Source organism: Centrocercus urophasianus, unplaced genomic scaffold (assembly GCF_019232065.1).
Source record: "Centrocercus urophasianus isolate 14NV4802_14NV808 unplaced genomic scaffold, USGS_Curo_1.0 seq_11, whole genome shotgun sequence".
Classification (NCBI taxonomy): Eukaryota; Metazoa; Chordata; class Aves; order Galliformes; family Phasianidae; genus Centrocercus; species Centrocercus urophasianus.
Window position 1 is genome coordinate 90,351,926 of NW_024884253.1, and position 20,698 is coordinate 90,372,623.

The window sequence follows — 20,698 nt, forward strand, 5'->3', positions numbered from 1 at the left end:
GTGGGTATGTACAATGTACCCGAAAAGATCACCACGGCAAGATATTCAGTTGTCAAGCCCACACTTGAATTATTTTCAAGTTAGTATTTTTTCTTATAAAAAATAATTTGGGGAAAATAAAATATAATTATTTTGTTACTATTGAGCTGTTCTTATACAGCTCAAAGGAAAGAATACTGAGAAAGGTGGACCAAAATTGAAGGTTCAAGGAATACTAACCCTCAGAAATTTCCCTCCTTGAAAGGATGTTTAATCTATTTTCCTCTTGTACAGTCATACATAATGTTACAATCAGAAAGATTAATGCAGTGGAAGGGCAATACAAGAATGCAACAGCAAAGGGACCAGTGCAGAACATGTTGGTATTTCAAAGGAAAAAGTAAAGGTGTTCACCTGTCTCCAAAGATCTAGACATACAAGAAAGACTCCATAAGGGAGGGATCTCCAACCAGAGATCCTTCCACAGTAGCAGTCAGCCCTTAAATGGGGTCTAAAAGAGGTGGAGCCAGGCTCAACTCCTTGCAGTAACACAGATGAATTGCCTCACCTGTTCTCCCAGAGCTGACTGGGTTTTTTCCCCAGGTAATCACTAATTAAGGAAATGACTCAATAGTTAACATGCAATCCACCCCTTCACAGTGCGAACCAATGATTGAGCTGGTTGAAGAGTGAGCCTTCCCTAATATAAAGATCCAATGCACCATGACACTTGTACAGTTGACTGTTGTGATGGAGGTTGACGTAATATATGACATAATATAACATGATTGATTGTTGATTTGTGGTTGAAGGTTGTGTTCTTTCATGGGTCAGTCCTCAGTGGTGCTACTGCAGGCATGCTGTTACTTGGTGCAGGTTCATCCTATGTTCCATCATACACATAGGCCATCACTGACTGTTGTGCTTGATCTCACAGTGACAGTGGAATGTATCAATGAAATTTTATTCCTTCCAGTGATCCTAGAGACTTAAAAACTCATGGAGAGTAGTACAAATATTGCAGGGGTACTAGGAAGGGAAGGTCTGCCCTCCAGGGCAAGATAAAGGCTGTATTCCTATTCTGGGTCAACACTGCAGCTTTCACTGAGGCATGCCCTCGCCGCCTGTACCACATCCTTTGGCCAGATATCTGCGGTTGCAAAACTATCAGGAGCCAAAGGGGAATTCCTGATCTGCCACAGGGACATGATGACTGTTGCAATGAAGACTGGAGTGTTGACCATAATATCAGTAGGCTATATACCAATTACTGGAGTGACAATCGAGCCCCCAACCTCCAGTAATCTCCCCCAAGGTGCAAGTAGGCCACACCACTTCAGTCCTACTTGCAACTTTCAAAGCTATTTTATTCTAGGGTTACCTGGTTCTAGATTCTGAGGGGCAGGGAGCAGCAGAAGATTATTGTCATTGCCAGTCTGGAGTCTTACCTGATAATCAGCGCCCATAATTTGAATCCTAAATGGGGAGGTCCATGTTGTCTGTAGCATTTTCAAGGCACTGGGTCTGCTGTCTCTAGGCTTTTCACTCAGGTCCCACAGTGTTTCATAGAGTCTCCTTGTCCACTCCTGCAGGGACTGAAAGTTTGACTTCAGGACAGCCTTAAAAATACCAATATGGCATTCAGTAAGGCCTGCCCCCTTCAGATTATACAGGAGAAGGAATCTCCATTCAATGTTATTTTTTTCTGCCCAACGTTGTCATTGCACCAGTAAAATGAGTCCCTTGGTTTCTCTTGATGACTTGAGGTGTCCCATAGGCAGCCGCCTGCTTAGTAAGTGCCTTGATGTATATGCTTGTATATGTATGTATATGATGTATATATATGTATATAATGTATATGTTGGATGCATATGCACTGGATTATGTGGATTATGTAATGGCCTGCATTAGCACATTCGGCGTATCAACACAGGTCGGGGCATATGTTACAGTCTTTGAAGACTGAGGGAGGGGCCCTATGTAATCAACCTGCCATCACTGGAGAGGATTGTGTCCTCTAGCAAGATGGGCTGTTGTTCCAGGCAAAGGTCTCAGTCTCATCTTGGAGCAAGCATAGCAGTCTCAGCATGCCTGGGAGAAGTCAGATAGCTGTATAGGCAGACCCCATGCTTCAGCTGCTGCCTGCATTGCCTTTTGTCCTGCGTGCCACAGCTTATGATATAACCAGCAGGCAATGTTCTCAGATGGCGAATTCTCAATCCATCAAACTCCAGCCAGTGTGTCGGCTTCATCTTTTCCTGGTGACTGTAGGGTTTGTTGATCAGAAATATGGTAGACATGTACAGTCCTGCATTTAACCATGGGGAATTCCATTTAAGGCATATTTCTGCCCTAAATTGATCAGGTGCGGACACCAGTCCTGTGGGCCCACTGTGCAATTCAAAGAGTGAGCCACAGTACACAGCCCAAGCATCTGTGCAGATGTTCAGGATACCAGGTTCCTTGGTTATAACCATCCACATGGCTTACAGTTCTGCCCGTTGACTACTCTGACCACCTCCCTCTTCAAACCAGGTAGTTTCAGTTGAGAGATAGTACGTATGCTCCTTCTCTCCGTTTGCTCATGTTGCCCTTGCTGGACCCATCCATAAACCAGGCATCTCATTTTTCCCCTCCTGAACAGTAATTTTTTCTGGTGGAGTGACCAATGTTTCTTTTCGTGCATCACTATGATACATCACTAGGCCTAAGAACTTTTGAAGCTCTTCTTTCAAGGGTGATGAAGACAGACCACTCCTCTGGCTGAGATAGGCAACCCATCGTGCCACTGTTTGTGCTTGGGCCACCCCTGTCTTAGGAAGGTGGGTCAGATCTTTTACCCACCTTGGCAAGGTGATCTTAACTATGTCTTCAGCTGTTTGGTCTATTGGTTCTATCACCTGTAACATGAAGTAGGCAGCCAATAACTGTTTTTCAATCATACTGTATCATTCTTTTGCTCCATGCCAGACTTGAGAGCAGAAACCAATGGGGGTCCAAACAGAACTCTGGCGTTGCCACAGGCCCCAACCAAAGCCATCCTGAGTAACATGAACGTCCAACTTGGCTGGGAGGGTAGGATCAAATACACCCAATGCCTGGGCTTGTTTAACTGCCAGTTTGGCCTGTTGGAAAGCCTTGTGTTCGGTTTTCCCCGAGTCCCATAGTTGCTCCTTTTTTGTGAGTCTGTACAGCAGCCTCAGCAGCTGCACTTTAGCATAAAGAAACACCCAACATACATAAGAACTCCTGCAGCTGCTTTAGTGTTGTTCAGGCATTTCTAGTCCCTACCTTATCTGTTGCAGCACTGGATAGTACTTTGGTCTTTCCAGACCAAACTACCCCCAGGAATTTCAAAGGCAGGCCCAGACCTTGCACCTTCTGAGGATTTATAGCCCATCCTCTTTCTTGTGGATAGGTTGTCAAGGAATTTGTCACCCACTCTACTGCCTCTAGTGAGTCAGATGTCAACAGGAGTTCATCAGTATAATGGTACAAGCTAACATTATTAGGTTTTCCCTAATTAGCCAGGTCACACACCACTAGATTGTGACAATATGTTGGTGAATGTGCATGTCCCTGTGGCAGGACCTGAAAGGTCTACTGCCTGCTTCCCCCTGTAAATGCAAACTGATCTTGTGATTCTTCAGCAATTGGAATACTGAAGAATGCTTTTGCTAAGTCTAGGACACAGTGATAGGTTTTTATTTCCCTACTCAATGTGTCCATTAGGGAGGCAATATTGGGTACGGCCACCTGAATAGGTGATGTGACTTTATTCAATTCTCTATAATCTACTGTCACTCTCCATGTGCTATCTGACTTCTGCACTGACCATATGGGGGAATTATAGGGACTATGAGCAGGCCTGATAATTCCAATTTTTTCTAATTCCTGCACAGTCCTTGATATTTCATCTTGCACCCTTGCCTGTGCTCGCAGGGTGTCTCACTCCAATTTATAGGAGGGAGAGGAGGTTCTTTTAATATAACATATCCGGCGTGAGATTAAGAAACGAATGTTTGAATGTTGGACTGATCAGTTTATTATAAATCCTAATCAGGGAGACGGGGAAAGGAAAGATGGCGACTATTACAAATTAGGGTGATGGGGAAGGGAAAGAGAGAGATAGATAAGATAGGAAAGAAACAAGAATTGCTTAATGGGTGGATAGTCACCACCACAATCCAGCAGCATCCTGTTGCATGATGTTTCGAAGGTCCGAGGCAAAAGCACAGCAAGGGAGAGCAGCAGCGGTCACCACGAGATGGCCTTGGGCAGCAAGCAGGTAGGAAGAAGAAGTCACAGAGACAATCAGGGAGGAAGCGGCAGGACTCAGACAGCAGGCCCAGGAGAGTCCATTAGCAGGCAGGAATTCCATAGTGAGGAATCTGATGGTAGACACCTTCATTCTTCTTCAGCATGCTGTTACAGTGCAGAGCAAGTCCAGGAGGGAGAGAGGCTTCCTCTTCTTTTTTTGAGGAATCTGTTTGCGGAAAAAACAACCTCATGCTTGTAGGTCCCCTTTTTTTACCTCTCTTCTTCTGCCAGCATGGCATTCCTGGCGCTTGAGTAAGAGTCATTTGCAGCATCTCCTGAGGTGGCCATCTTCCTTGAGATAAACCCACACAAAAGACTGCTTCCTGGCCATTAATCTGTGACTTATCTTTCTCTCTCTTGTTGCCTCTGGCCTTGTCTGTCTGTGTCCCACAGAGAAAGGATTTCTCAACCCTTGCCCAGGACTTGCTTGGACTTGTTCGTCCGTGTCCCCAGCAAGCTTTGAGACAAAGACGCAAAAGAATAATCTCTTACAAAGGGCTGACTGGGTCTTTTCCTCAAGTGCTCTATCAATGGTTCAGGCTATAACTCAACAGTTACCATACACATGATAATTAATACAGAAGAAATTAAGATAAGCAGATCTCACCTATTGCACATCTCTCCAACCACGTTAACAATGCTTCTGTTCTTAAGTTCTTCCCTGGAATTAGGGTTGCTTTTTTTTTTTTTTTTTAACTTCCAGAAAAGCAGCAATAAGAAAGTAATTAGAACTATTGATCTTTCCCCTCAGCCTCACCAGTTTGTATCACCATTCACAGCAAGATTTTGATACATTTATATCTGCTTTTGGTACTTTGTTTTAAGAGTTGCCTGTATACTTGCAAAAAGCGATTAGTGAGCAAGTTCCTGTTTTACTTCTACTAATCTTAAATGGAAGCATGATGCAAAACTGGTTGAAGGGTGCTAAATTTGTGATCATACAATCTAACTGATCTTCAGATAATAGCATTAAAAATAGATTTGGAGCTTGCAGATGCATTAATACGAAATACATTCAGACTTCTTTAGTTATCAAATACAATATTGACTTAAGACTAAAAATGAATTCAAGTTCACAATGATATAATGGAAAGTCACTGACATGATTCTATGATTCTATGACATGACTGTTAGCTGGTGATAATGTCCAACTCTCCTTCTTCTGTATCATTTGCTATAAGATAGCAACAGGTGTCTGAAAGCTGTCCTCTGAATATCTTACAAAAATGTTAGACAGACCCTATGTCAGATGGCACTCAAGTAATATGGAAGAGTTTTCTGGGATAACATTATTTAAAAATCAAGCACAGCATTGGACTATTGAGGTGTCCTCTGCTCTACAGTACTGTTTAATTTGTGGAAAAACTTGGGAAAGAAGGACAATAAAACAACCTTGTATGACAAAGCAGATGAAGGAGTTGGAAGTGTTAGTAAGAGGCAAAGAGGAACAAGGGGCTGTAACATACTTTAAAGTGGAAAAATGGTAATGAAGAACTTTCAAGCTTTAAATATATTTAGTCTAGCATTCCCAGCCTGCCAGGCATAACTGCCCATGAAATACTTGATAACCACAATCTTAAAAACAAAAACAAAACATAATCATGTGCCTACTTACCTTCTCATTTGACCCTCAAGCAAAGACATTTTAAATTTATTAAAGGTTATTACAATTCAATAATATTGTAAGGCAGAACAAACTATTGCTCTGATTTCTTTCAGACATTCCACCAGGACAGTAAAATCAACTCCCCCAGCTTGCAAACTGCATGCAGTCATGGAATGATGACTTGCAGATCCCAGACTTCTTAGAATACCTTTGGAGCATCTTTGCCTTCCTAGGCAATTCCGTACCAAGAGCTCAGGAATCAAAAATGCCAAGCATCATGTTTACAGAACATGAAATGTTGCTGAAAAGTACTCTGCAGATGCATCCAGAAACAGGACTGACATGAAGCATGTTTCTCTGTCAGAGACTTTTCCCTTAGAAAAGTATCAAATCATACAGGGAAAAACAAAACAAAAAACAAACAAACAAACAAACAAACAAACAAAAACATAGAGACAACCAAAGCAAGGGAGCTTTTTGAGCAAGTAGCTTAAAACAAACTGTTCTATATATAGGAGACAATTTCACTAACTGCAAAGACCACTTACCATACTGGAAAGCAGGTTGTGAAGAGTGTATCAACATAAAGCAGGAGCAATATTTCTGGCTCAAACGTATTTCCAACCTCTCACCACCCTTAGTGTAGTTGTCATCTTTGATGAGCCCAGTGATTGTACTTGCAGCTGAAACTCACTTTGCAGGGCAACATACCCATTGCAGAACCTCACTAGTTTTCCAAAGCAAGAGTAGGAAAACAAACAAAAAAAAAAAAGATGACTTGCTTGTTAGAGCTTCTTTAACTCACAACAAGAATATGCCCATATGTGTAAGAGACTTGTATGGAAGATTCTTGTCTCAAAGTTTGTTCAGTGGCACCTGTTCAAGACAGATCCTGCTTGGCAATCCTTTCTGGTCAACAGCCACTCATGCGGCTGAGCAAACAGAATGAACTAGTTTTTGGCCATAGTCTATCAAGTTCTCAGGGCTCATTCATGCTGACTTATGGAGGAATCTCAGAAGAGAGACCACTATACAGTCAATGTGCATACCTAGCAGCATACCATGCAACAATCACATAATGAAGTGAAATAAACAGAACAGAAATAAAAAGGATACAGAAAGCTGAACAAGAATAGGAACTGTGTGTATGTATTTTTCTACTCTTGAGGAGATGGCACTGAATCTCCAGCCATGAAGTAATTTATATCCTATATGATAGTAGGTGCAAGTCAAAGTGAGGATTGATAACTTCCTGAACAACCTGGGGAAAATGGCAGGATATCCTCAAGTCATAGAGGCATATAATGTAGTTAGTGATGATCTGAGAAGGTAGATATTCTGCACTAAAAAAAAACAGCCAGAAAGATTAGCCTTATCTGAAAGCCGAAGTGTTTTTCATCCTTCTATGCAAGATTGCATAGAAGTTTGCAGAGTATGCAAGCCATGGTTCACTTTCACTAAACAGAATGCAAGGAGAACAAATACAGAGAACATATAAATGAGAGGTGCTGCATCACTCCAACACATTTTTTCCTAAGCATGCACTTCACAAGTACAGCCTTGTATGGGAATTTGTAGGTCACATCCTAAACCAACGTTCAAGCACCAAGTGAGAAGGTAAGCCTTACCCAGGAAGCTCAAGTGTAAGCAATGCACCTAAGCAACTGGAAGGGCTAGACCCCAAGTCCACCCCTCCTTATCATTATTAAAGAATTATATTATTAAAGAGCCATGGGAACAACATCTCCAGATATCACGCTCTTCTTGAGGTGTCATTAGTCTTCAGAAAGCGTGAGTCACCTTCTATATCACTGTCTAAACTAAATCTTAATGAATTCTTTTATAAGCACTCCTGCTCAATAGAAACCATTATCATGTTCAATGGCCTACCATTTCTCCACAGATCTCACTTCCCTCCTTATCCTGCACAGATTAGGTTGCACCAGAAGTAATGCCTCATTTATTTCCTTGGAAGCTACAACAGATGTAATTGGCACAATAACACTGATAGAGAAAATTCTGAGCTACAGAATATTATTTTCTACCACAGTCACCAACATTAGCTATGCATTTTCATAAGCAGTGAACAAGAACATGCATGCTGCCTCGTAGAAGTCCACACGAGCAGAGATGAACCACTGCCACTGTCACCACTACCTCAGATCTACTCTTTAGTCTCTATAAACATTCAGCAAGCATACTTGAGTATCAGTGGGTGCAATTTTTTTCTACGTGGAGGAATTCAACACCTTTTCTTCATAAGAACTTGAATGTCAGATACTTGAATGTCAGATACTACAGATTGCCCCTCTGTTTCAATCTGTTGGATGGCAAAAAATTCTAACAATACTATTTCTATTCATTTCCTTGGAAACAACAAATGCAAAGAGCACAGTAACACCATTTAATAGAGCACATTCTCAGCTACAAATCACAATTTTGTAACGTGCCACCACCATTTCTTAAGTGAATTAAATGACACTCCTCTACCTCATAAGCACTTCCATTTCAGATGCCATGTGGTCAGACCATCTCTGTGCTGCCATGTTGCATGACAACAAAATTTAATCAAATATTGTTGGGAAGGTTCAACATCTACTCCCATACAATCAAAAGCCTCCTCTGACATCATAAGCCAACATAATGAAATAGGCATTACTTTCAATTGATCGAGAAGGTGAAGTAGAACTCACTGAACGGTTTATAGTTTCTATGAAGCTTTGACTCTTATTGAAAGTATGAGCAAGAATGTCTTCCTAATAGAATCATGTAAGGCCTACATCCAAATCTTTTATGAAGACATTAAGGATAATTTAATATTATTTTCTCCTCACCCAAACTATGCTTACACAGCATTTTCTTTCTATTGAAAGAGATGCGCTCATGAACACACTGTGAGTGTGTTCAGTCACCATCTGCTGTCAATCCTGTCTTCTATTTCTGGAGTAGTTTCCACATTAAGAAGTCCATGCATCTTACTAACATAAATTAATTAAAATTTAAAATACTGCTATTAAATTATGAAACACTAGCTCTTCCAGTTAAAAACCTGTTACTGAAAGCTTGAGTTAATTGTTCAGAGTTGATATTTTTCTATAGTTCATGCAGCCTATTGAATCAATCCTGGACCGTTACACTTCATCCTGTTTTCACTACAACAGGCCCTGAAGTTTTGTGCTAATGAAAGCATATCTTTCAGAAAGGTAGTTGGTCTCCATCTGAATAGATAAAGAGTTCATCATTTCTTGCAACATTTGTTACTAAGCACCATCACTGATAAAATAATTGTATACTTCCTTCTGAATTTCTAAGGCTTCAAGTTCATATTCTGATAGATCTAAAAGACCTTTGGTAACATCTCTTCATGGAAACTGGATAGGGAGGAAAGCAAAATGTCTTGGCTCACACAGTGATCTGTTTAAAAAAATAAGAAGTCTTTCTCCAGCAAAATTGTTCCCTGGTATTCCTGCTTCTTGTGTGGGCAGTGTTGCTTTACAGGAGACACTTTCTCACTTTCTGCTTGCTCAGACTGAATCCAGAAGTGTCAAGGAATGATTCCTTGTAGTCAAGTTACTGTCAGATCAATGGTGGCAATCTAATTCTGTCACTGAATATTCTCCAGAGAATACTCTTCAAATCTTGCAAAGAAAGGTACCATTTTCTTCAGATATCTCAAGTTATATGAATATCTTCCTTTCATCTACTAGAAGGTTGATACATTTTGTCCACAAATGTTGATACAGAGATTTTAGAGCTTACACTAGCCAATATATAATTCAGTTCTGCGTGCAGCAATAAAAATCCTCAACTGTCCTACACTGCACTGGGTTTGCAGTCATCAGGTGTGGTTCACCTTTCTCGAAGTGGGAGAAGAGTCCTTGAAGAAAAGCTAGCAGGGCTCATTGGGAAGGCTTTAAACTAGGTCTGAAGAGCAACATAGTGAGCGTTCCCATGATAAGGTGTGGGATGGCACAGCTATACTAGAGGTGCTAGCAGGGGCCTTGAAGAACCTGCTGCCTTGAGAGGTACTGGCAATACTGCAACACATACAAAATCCTATATTACGATGTAGTGACTACTGGAACAAAAGAGGACAGTGAGGACTTATAGGAGAAATCTTAACCCCATTAAAGAAAGTAATGAAGAAAAATACGGTATTTGAATGAGGAAGTGAACAGCAAGCCGCCTTTAAATTAGCAAAAGAGGCTATTCAAAGGGCTTTAGATTTATGGCCTATGGAGAAAGGAGAAATGGAGTTAAATGTGTCTGTAAATGGGTCACATACCAATTGGAGCCTCTGGCAAAAACAGGAAAAAAGGCTTCCCTTGAGTTTTGGGGGTAGAAAATTGCTGGAGGCAGGAAGTAATTATATACCTTTTGAGGAACAGCTATTTTATGTTATTGGGCTTTAGTAGAAACAGAACAACTAACAACAGACTATGAAGTGCATCTGTAGCCTAAAATTCCTATCATGCAGTGGGTCAAGATTTCTCTGAAAACTCATAGTGTTGAGCATGCCCAAGAACTGTAAAGTGGAAATTGTATATTCAAGATAGAGCCAAGGTAGGAGCTGATGGGATAGCCACACTCCATGAGCAAGTACCTACTGCATGCATGGGTGATCAAGAAATAAACCCTGAATTTACAGTTGAATAGGAATCCCAAGTACAATGGAGAAGAGCTGCAGAACAACCCTTGAAAAAGAACATGCCTGATTTACTGATAGGTCAGCTAAATGTATCGGAGGAAAGACGCTTTCAAAAGCAATAGTTTATCATTCTCATTCAGAGAAATTTTTAGAAACAGCAGGAGAAGCACTTAACATGCCAAATTACATGCAGTTTATTTGACGTTCAAACAAGAAGGTCTAGGATAATGTGATTTATATACTGATTCTTGGTCAGTAGCTGTTGGAGCTCAGTCGAGTTAGAGAGCTCTCAGTTTTTTGTAGCACCAGAATAGTTCTCAGAATAGTTCTGCTTTATTGTATTCAACATACATCTTATATACCATTCACTTACAAGCCAGGAATTCCTGTCCCTCTAATCAGTTAATTGGCCTACCTTCTTCCAAAACACAGTGATAAAGGATGAAAGGTTTCTTAAATGTGATAAAATTAACAATGCATACAAACAGAACCTCTTGTTTACCCTTAGAGGCAAACAGATACCATTTGCTCTCTGTCTTACACTCCAGACTCCCAAGGTTTCACAGTGATAGGGTCTATCAAGGAGTCTGATAAACTCTTTGCTGACTGCTCACAGATACATTTTACCCCATAAGTAGCTGCCAGCATAGGTAGCCAAGTATTGGGAGATAGATTCCAAGGAAGTCTGGAGAAAGGAATTGTGAAAAGACATTTGGGAAACAGTACAAAGGACTAAGGTGACTGTGTTACGTGTTGATGATCATAGTAACACAGATATTTTAGAATGACATAACTCTGTTTAAGACAGCCAGGAAAGATTACCCAAGCTGAACTGGAATTCCCTCAGAAGAATTGTGATGGCTTAGCAAAATGAGTGCACCAAAAGTGCTCGCAACTTAGAGAAAAAGGCACTTACAGGTGACCTCAAGCGCATATGGCTAAACACTTTGTCACTTAATATGATCAGAACTGCAATTACCCTGTGTTCCTTTTGCCAACAAACAAATGCCCCATGCATTTGTGTGAAAGGATGGTTGGGGAAAAGGATGATACCAGCACAGATTTGGCAAATGGATTATATTGGACCTTTACTCCAAGATTGAGGGTGTAAATGCATTTACACCCCTGTAGTTACATATTTTGTGCATTTGATTGCCCATCCTTGCAAGAAGGCAATTTACTATAGTACTACCTGCATTATAGACATAAAAAATTTATACTATGGAATCATAGAATCATAGAATCACAAGATTGGAAACGACCTATAAGATCATCTAGTCCAACCGTCTCCTCATCACCACTGCCACCACAAGCACTAAACTGCATCACACAGCACGTCTCTTGAACACTGCCAGGGACGGTGACTCCACCACCTCTCTGGGCAGCCATTCCAGTGCCTGACCACTCTCTGAGAGAAAAAGTTCTTCCTTATGTCTAATCTAAACTTCCTCTGATACAACTTGCGGCCATTACCCCGTGTCCTGCTTGTTGCCTGGGAGAAGAGGCCAAATCCCTCTTCACCACAACGTCCCTTCAGGAGGTCGTAGAGTGCAATGAGGTCTCCCCTGAGCCTCCTCTTCTCCAGACTGAACAATCCCAGCTCCCTCAGCTGCTATGAAGAAAGTGCAGGACCTAACACTTGGCCTTGTTAAACCTCATCCCATTCACCTCAGCCGAGCAGTCCAGACTGTCTAAATCCCTCTGAAGGGCCTCCTTGCCCTCAGGCAGATTGATACCACCTCCCAGATGGGTGTCATCTGCAAACTTACTGAGGGTGCACTCAATCCCCTCATCTAGGTCATCAATAAAGATATTAAACAAGATGGGCCTCAGTACTGACCCCTGGGGGACACCACTTGAAACGGGTCACCAGCTGGACTGCACTCCATTCACCACTACCCACTGTGCACAGCTCTGTAGCCAGTTCCTTACCCAAAGAAGTGTATATCTGTTCAGGCCACAGGCAGCCAGTTTCCCCAGAAGAAGCCTGTGAGGGACCGTGTCAAAGGCTTTGCTGAAGTCTAGGTAGACTGCATCAACAGCCCTTCCCTCATCTACCAGACTGGTCACCCAGTCACAGAAGGAGATGAGGTTGGTCAAGCATAACCTGTCTTTCACGAACCTGTGCTGGCTGGGCCAGATCCCCTGGACACTGCACACATGCCGTGTGGTCTCATCCAAGATGATTTGCTCCATAACCTTCCCTGGTACTGATGGCAGGCTAACAGGCCTATAGTTCCCTGGACCCTCCTTACAGCCCCTCTTGAAAATGGGAGTCATATCAGCAAGCCTGCAATCCTCTGGGACCTCACCAGTTAACCAGGAGCGTTGATAGATGGCCGAGAGGGGCTCAGCAATCACCCCTGCCAGCTCCCTCAGCATCTGAGGGTGCAGCCCATCCAGTCCCATGGACTTGTGAATTCCGTTGCAGATTCAGACTGAAAACAATTTTCTTTTTTGAAATGAATTTGTTCAACAATATGCTGAGCAACAAAATATTCAGTGAATTTTTCATACACCATATTATCCACAAGCTGCAGAATTGACTGAAAAAATGAATGGGTCGTTAAAGGAGCAGCTGAAAAAATTAGGAGATGGGTATCTGTCCCAGTGGAGAACCATCTCTTAGATGCACTCCACATCCTCAACAATAGACCCAATGGGGAGATTGACCCCCTTGATGCATATGACTATGCCTAATTTACAAATATAATCTTTAACAGTAAATGAGACTTTGGCTTATTGGGAAATTGTCCTGGGTGCGATGGGCCCCCTTATTGAGCCACTCCAGATGCTGCATGGATAGAGCTCTGTCTTAAAATTGACCAGAATAAATAAATAAATAAGAAACAGATGGAGTCATAAACGTTGGAATAGGAATTCAAATTCCTTCAGGACACTTTGGTTTGATAAATGATCACTTGAGCTTAACCCTGAAGAGTGCTCACATCATGGGAGGAGTATATAATGCGGGTAACTTGATGGAGAAATAAAAGTGATTTTGTTAAAAGGGGTGAACAAGATTTAATTGTTCAAGCCCATGATAGAATAGCACAATTATTGATTTTTCCAGTTTTAAAAACAATGTCAAAAAAGCAGATCCATTTCAACTCACCACACTTTCTGTGCAGATGGAGATTAAGGATTTGGATCCATTGCATTAAAAATGGGTACAAAGGCCCAACAGCCCTCCTGGTCTGGATGAAGTAATGGCTATGGAGAGAGATAAAAACCATTTTAGTTACAAAACCCAGGCAAGAAGGATGGGAGCATGTGCCTTCAATTAAGTATTATTTGCAAGAATAACTGGATGGTAGAATTTTGTTTAAATTTTATTTAATCTTGCATGACTAAATCTACCTGCTTACTTAAACTGCCCATTTGGGAGAGGATATTATCCATGAAACTTGATATGAAGACCAATGCAAACACTGATTGATTTTCACAGACAGGAGCAGACCATTAACTATGAAACTGGTGTTGATACAACTATTTTTATATTATTATATTAAGTACATTTTTATGGCTGTTAGGGGAACCATGGGCTAAGCATGCGCTTTTTTCTTTGTATAGCCACTGTTTTAATTTTTGTTCAATATTTAATTCCCTAGTTTATGCAACTGATTAGTTTTTAAAAGGATGTAAATAATAACCAAGACTGATCAGCAGAAGCTAACTGAGGAGCAAAAAGCACACCTTTACACCTAATGCCTAAGTCTAAGATTATATTAACAGAAAATATGTTATGAAGGTTAAAAGACTGATTGAAGTATTCAGTCCTGAATTATAAGCCCTGAATCAAAGTTGACTTCTGGATGAACCTCATGAACAAATGTTTTACTGCACATGCAAAGCAATCTCTGTCAATTTTGCTGTTTTATTGTGAAAGTGCATTTTTATGCCAGCTTACAAAAATCTGTTGTAATGCCTATTGTGTGATGCTAACTGATGAGATGTTTCTTTATTTAGGGGCATATGTACAAAGCAGTATATGTTGTGAGCTGTTGGACCGAACGTATGATCTTGTTGAGAAATATGTGGTTAAAAAACAGAGACACAGCCTTGGTTTCTACACTCGAAGTTATGCAAACTTGTTTATTTAACTGTATAAGAAATGGAACTTCTTGAAGCAAGTTAAGAGACCTAACCTATGAGTGGATGTGCTGTATAGAATTTCATAGTATTTGGACAATTGATGATGCACGTTATTAATCACTATAGTTACTTAATCTTCTGTAGAAGTGATTAGGGTCATTACCTTGTTCTCTGCTACTCTTGATGTATCTTTTCTCATTTTGTTCTATTCTCGCTGTGCTATTTCACTTATTTTATTGCTTTAAATGTAAATAAAGATTTACTCCCTTCTTTAACTTGGTATCCATGTCCTTTGTGCTGACTCTGCACACTGACAAAATACTACACTAACTTGTATTAGCAATCAGCTCTGATTACCAGCAACAATCCTCTTCTACTGGTTTATATACATGCTTCAACTGGCTTCCTGATTACGGAAAATAGTGCACTATATGGAAGATAAATGTTATTTTCATACCTAAAACATTTAGATAACCAAAATATTATTCTTGATTAGGTAATAAGTTCACTTTTAAGCATTGTATCTTCCCACTTTTTAAGAACTAAAGGACCAGACAACTACAGGCCTGTCTCAACTCTGTGTCTGTGAAGATCATGCAGCTAGTCACACTGAAGGCCCTACTAAGGCATATGGAAAATAAAGATGAGGTGATGGATGGTAACCACTGTGGCTTCACCAAAGGAGAATCATACCCGACAAACTTATGTCTCTTATGATGGACTTACAACACCAGGAGGAAATAAAGGAAGAACAACTGATGTCATCTACCTGGACATGTGCATGTGTCCAGAGAAGGGCAGAGAAAGTGGTGAGGGGTCTGGAGCACAAATCTTCTGATGCCAACGGCATCCTGGCCTACATTAGAAATAGTGTGGCCAGCAGGAGCAGGGAGGTGATCATCCCCCTCTACTCAGCACTGGTGAGGCTGCACCTCAAGTACTGTGTTCAGTTTTGGGCTCCTCACTACAGGAAAGATGTTGAGGTCCTGGAGCGTGTGTGGAGAAGGGCAACAAAACTGGTGAGGGGTCTGGAGCACAAGTCTTGAGAGCAGCGGCTGAGGGAGCTGGGATTATTTAGCCTGGAGAAGAGGAGGCTCAGGGGAAACCTCATTGCGCTCTACAACTGCCTGAAGGGACGCTGTGATGAGAAGGGAACTGGCCTCTTCTCCCAGGCAACAAACAGGACCTGAAGAAATGGCCACAGGTTGTGCCAGAGGTGATTTTGGTTAGACATAAGGAAGAACTTTTTCTCTCAGCGAGTGGTCAGGCACTGGAGTGGCTGCCTAGGGAGCTGGAGGAGTCACCGTTCCCAGCAGTGTTCAAGAGGCATCCAGCATCCAGATGAGGAGCTACGAGATATTATTTAGTGTTTGTCACAGCAGTGGTAATGGGAGGACGGTTGGACTAGATGATCTTGTATGTCTTTTCCAACCTTTGATTCTGTGATTCTATGATTCTATGATTCTATGTGCAAAGTGTTTGAAGTTGTCCCGTGTGACATCCTGGTCACCAAATTGGAGAAAAATGAATTTGATGGATAGACCACCTTCTGGATAAGGAATTGGCTGGATGGTTGCACTCAGGAAGTTGCAATCAGTGGCTGAATGTCAAAGTAGAGATCAGTGACGAATAGCATTCCTCAGGGTTTGGTGTTGGGACAGGTGGTAGGTGACATCTTTGTAGGTGACATGGACAGTAGGATTGAGTGTAGCTGCAGCATATTTGCAGATCACATCAAACTGAGTAATGTCAGCACGTTAGAGGGAAGAGATGTTATCCAGAGTGATATGAAAAGGCTTGATAGGTGGTCCCATGCCAGCTTTGTAACGTTCAACAAGGTCAAGTGCAAGGTCCTTCACCTGGATCTGGGTAATCCTAAGCACAAATACAGGTTAAATGTCTTAAGAGTAGCCACAAGGAGAAAGATTTGGGAGTGTCAATTGATGAAAGACTCAACATGATCTGGCAATGTGTGTTCGCAGCCCAGAAGGCCAACTGTATCCTCGGTCACACTAACAGAATTGTGACCAGCAGGTTGAGACAGGTGATTCTGCCTCTCTACTCTGCCCTTTTGAGAACCCACCTGGAATACTGCGTCCAGTTCTGGGGCTCCCAACACAAGAAGGACATGGAGTTGTTGGAGCAGGTTCAGAGGAAGGTCACAGAGACGATCAGGTGGTTGAATAAGGAGCTTACTTCACCTTACCTCATCAATACTATGGTTTCTGATAATGGATTGAAGGTGTGGTCAGAGTGGAACTTCGACTTTTTACACCTGAAGGATCATGATCATGCCTATTTTTTTCCCATATTCATATTTATTTACAAAATTAATTGAATTTATTGTTGCACTTCTGTTGCATGATTATGAGTCAAATGTAAGTGTTCTGAACAAATTCAAAAGCTCTATTTGGAATCATGAAGAAAAGTCAACTGAATCTATTAGTGGAGATATGTCTTTCCTGCTCACACTATATGTCTCAGTAGACTAATTCTAGGATCTAAATGAGTGAAGAATGTCTGCCAAATATCTGTTTTTAAAACATTCTGGCACATTGAAATCTATTCTGAAAATAAAATAACGTTGGCTGGCTCCACATCTCCTAGACCCATTTAAGAGCTGATTACCAGTGGGGAAGGATCTCTTCTGGAGATCCACTCCACTGGAGTTTCCCATATGAGCCTGGGGGATGGTGAGTGTTCTTCTTTTTTGCTCTAGTATAATAACTACATAAGCCAAGCTCTCAGATATGCTACATCATCTGTATATTCATTGATTGTATACAGGTTCAATAGGATAGGGAATTGAATAAGTGTGTCAACAGACAGGAAATGTGGTAAAGCATGGGTAGATAAATACTTCTTTAGAAAAGTAAAATTGGAAAGAGCTTTCAGGAAATAACTGATTTACCAAATTGTTAGTCAAAAAATGCTTCACTGAACACTTATAATGTAAGCTGAGTATTCTTCAGAACACATACCTGTCCCTGAGCCAGGTCAGCCGTCACCCACTGAACCTAGCTACAATTGGCTGGAACATGACTCAATCCTCAGTAACAGGCTGCTGTTGGAGCACTTTTAGAAGACCTTAACACTATTTTCAAACAGAATGAAACCACAATGGTTTCTGCATTTCTGCCTCATCAGAAAAAAATAAAGATGAAATTTAAGATCTATGAAGTAAAAATTAATTACAGAGAAATCCTACAGAGGGTGACAAGGAAAGAGGAACAACCTTAGTGTGTAAGAAGAGTATTACAGAAGTAAGTTATGAGCAGGGTTGGATGCAGAAAAGAGTGAAAAGTTGTGGGCAGAGTTTGAGAGTGATGAAGAAATGATACAGTGACATCTCATGAGCACACCATGTCTTCTGCTGACGTATGTCTTATGCTGAAATATGAAGGTGTTGCTCTTCCACTAGCAATGTAGTAGAAACATTTGAATCATAGGACCTTCTTGCTCTTCTATGTGAACCTGCACAAGAATTTTTGTGATAGCTTGAGAAAGAGAGAGACATAAAGACATACAGCTTCCCTTCAGTATTTAAAATTACTATAAAGACTTTCTAAAAATGACCAAAAAGGGTAAATCTGCTACAGAAAGAAGTTACAGAAGAGACACAGTGTTAGTTTCCTGTTCCTTGTAAGAGACAGCAGATTTCATGTCTTCCTTAGCACATGGTTCAATAAATTTATCCACGTGTCCACTATCATATACTCAGCTCAGTAATATGAATCTATTCTCATGCATCCAGTTGTTTACTTCGTATCTACTCATGCAGATCCTAGAATAAACTGCAGGATGTACTTTAGGGCTTATTTTAGTTAGGACTTTCCCTCCTCTAAGTAGATTTTAGTAATTTTGTTTTTTTCCTTTGAAGTGAAAAGGTGTCAAAATAAGTATAGAGAGCAAAAGGGACACAGGGTAATAATGGGTGATGATAATCTGATGGCAGATTGACACTTCCTCCCAACTTGGTGTCATCTGTAAGCTTACTGAGAGTATGCTCAATCCCTTCACCCACATTATCAAAAAAGATAATAAACAGGGCTGGCCCCATACTGACTCAAGAGGAACACCACTCGTGACAAGTTGCCACCTGGATTTAACTCCATTCACCACCAGGACAGCTGCATGTTTGCATGGATGCTCAGTCTAGGTTGCCACAATCTTCTTGGGTGCAGCTGTTGGTCAAATGGATACTGTGGCTAGTCTAGATTCACTGAGAAGATGTTACAGTGAGGTGGCATCTCCAGTGGGGAGAAGGGCTGCTCCCTCTTTACTTGCCGTGCCTCTGTGAACTGCTGCGCAAGTTGCCATGCCGGACACTACTGATGCATCACATTCTTTTTGCCCATCCTGTTTGCCGCTGGGCTCTCTAGCTGCTGCCCACACTGTGTCAATGTCTCCTCTCATCAGTGGTTCTGCTCTTCCTGCTCCATCATGGGGGTTGGGATGGGGGAGGGTGATGGATCGTGGGTCCCACTGCTCTCCCTGCACTTATTTCACCGTGTTTCTCTGCAGCTTTGCTTCTTTGTGAAGAGTCCTTTGGAGTTAGATTCCCATCAAAATCTGATCCACTTGAGGTCTTGAGAGAATCACAGAATTTCAGAATGGCTTCCCTTGAAAGTGCCTGTAGAGATCATTGAGCTCCAACTCTTCTGACAAGATCAGATTGCCCATCACCTGATCCAGACCCCAGACTAAACAGCCCCACTTCCTTCAGTCTCTCCTCATACGCCATATGCCATATTATCCAAGACCTTCACAAGCCTCTTGCCCTTCTTTGGACCTGCTGCAGCACCTCAGTGTCCTTTCTGTACTGAGGTGCCCAAAACTGAGCACAGTACTCGAGGTGAGACTTCACCAGTGCTGAGTCCAGGGGCAGGATTACTTCTCTGGTCCTGCTCACCACATCATTTCTGATCCAAGCCAGGATGCCATTGGCCTTCTTGGCCCCCTGGGCACACTGCTGGCTCATATTCAGCCGACTGTCCATCTGTACACCAAGGTCCCTTTCCATCAGGCAGCTTTCCATCCACTCCTTTCCAAGCCTGTAGGCTTGGGGCCTGGGGCTGTTTTGATCAAAATGCAGGACTTGACACAACAGTTTCCTCATCAGGAGATGACATAAGAGCACTGTCAGATACGTAAGGAAAATTCAATGTTGCTATTAATTTTACAGGACAATCAGCCACTTGAAACTATGGTATTTATATTAAGGCACAGTCTTACTTATGTTCATGAAATAACACAATTCTCTGACTTGAGAATTTTTATAGTGTTCTTTTTACTGTTTTCACTTCTGGCTGTTTATCCATGTTGTAATTTTATGTATTTATTTTAGGAAAACGTACAGGTGAAAAGCAAAGTAGTTACACGTAACTGAACTAAAATACCTGCCAATCTTAATTAAATTTCTTGGTGTAGATTCAGTCAAAGGCATTATATATATGTGAAGCCCTTAATCTTATGATCACAGTTTTGCTCTGCTTCATTACTTGTATAGAATAATCAGCAACCACTAATGGATCACTCAATGATGTGCCTTATAGTGATCTCTATTAGTTAGCTTTGTACTGTAGTGTGGAAACCTTCTCTAAAACAGTCTTTCAATAGGTAGCAGGATGGTTTAAGCAATCTCCTCAAAATAGTCAAAGGACTGTTTGCATGTGAAGTGTTTGCTCGCAGTGTGTGTATCTGCTGCAATGCAGGCTCTTCAGGAGCTACAAGTTCTGCACCTGCTCTTATGGTTGCTCACAGAACAATTTCTCACTCCTTTGCCTTATTGTAGGTCATGCCATGCCCTACAGATGCTTTTTGCCCTGTTGTATGTCCCATGCACAGTGCTTCGGGTCACAACACTCCCTAAAGACTGTTGCTGTTTCAAAGGGATTTGACTACCATCAATCCAGTCTCTGCCCACACTGCATGAAAATCACATCTCATCCGGGGAAATAATTACTTTTATCTAACTAAATATCTTCACTAATTGAAAAAAAAAAAAAAAAAAAAAAAAAAAAAAAAAAAAAAAAAAAAAAAAAAAAAAA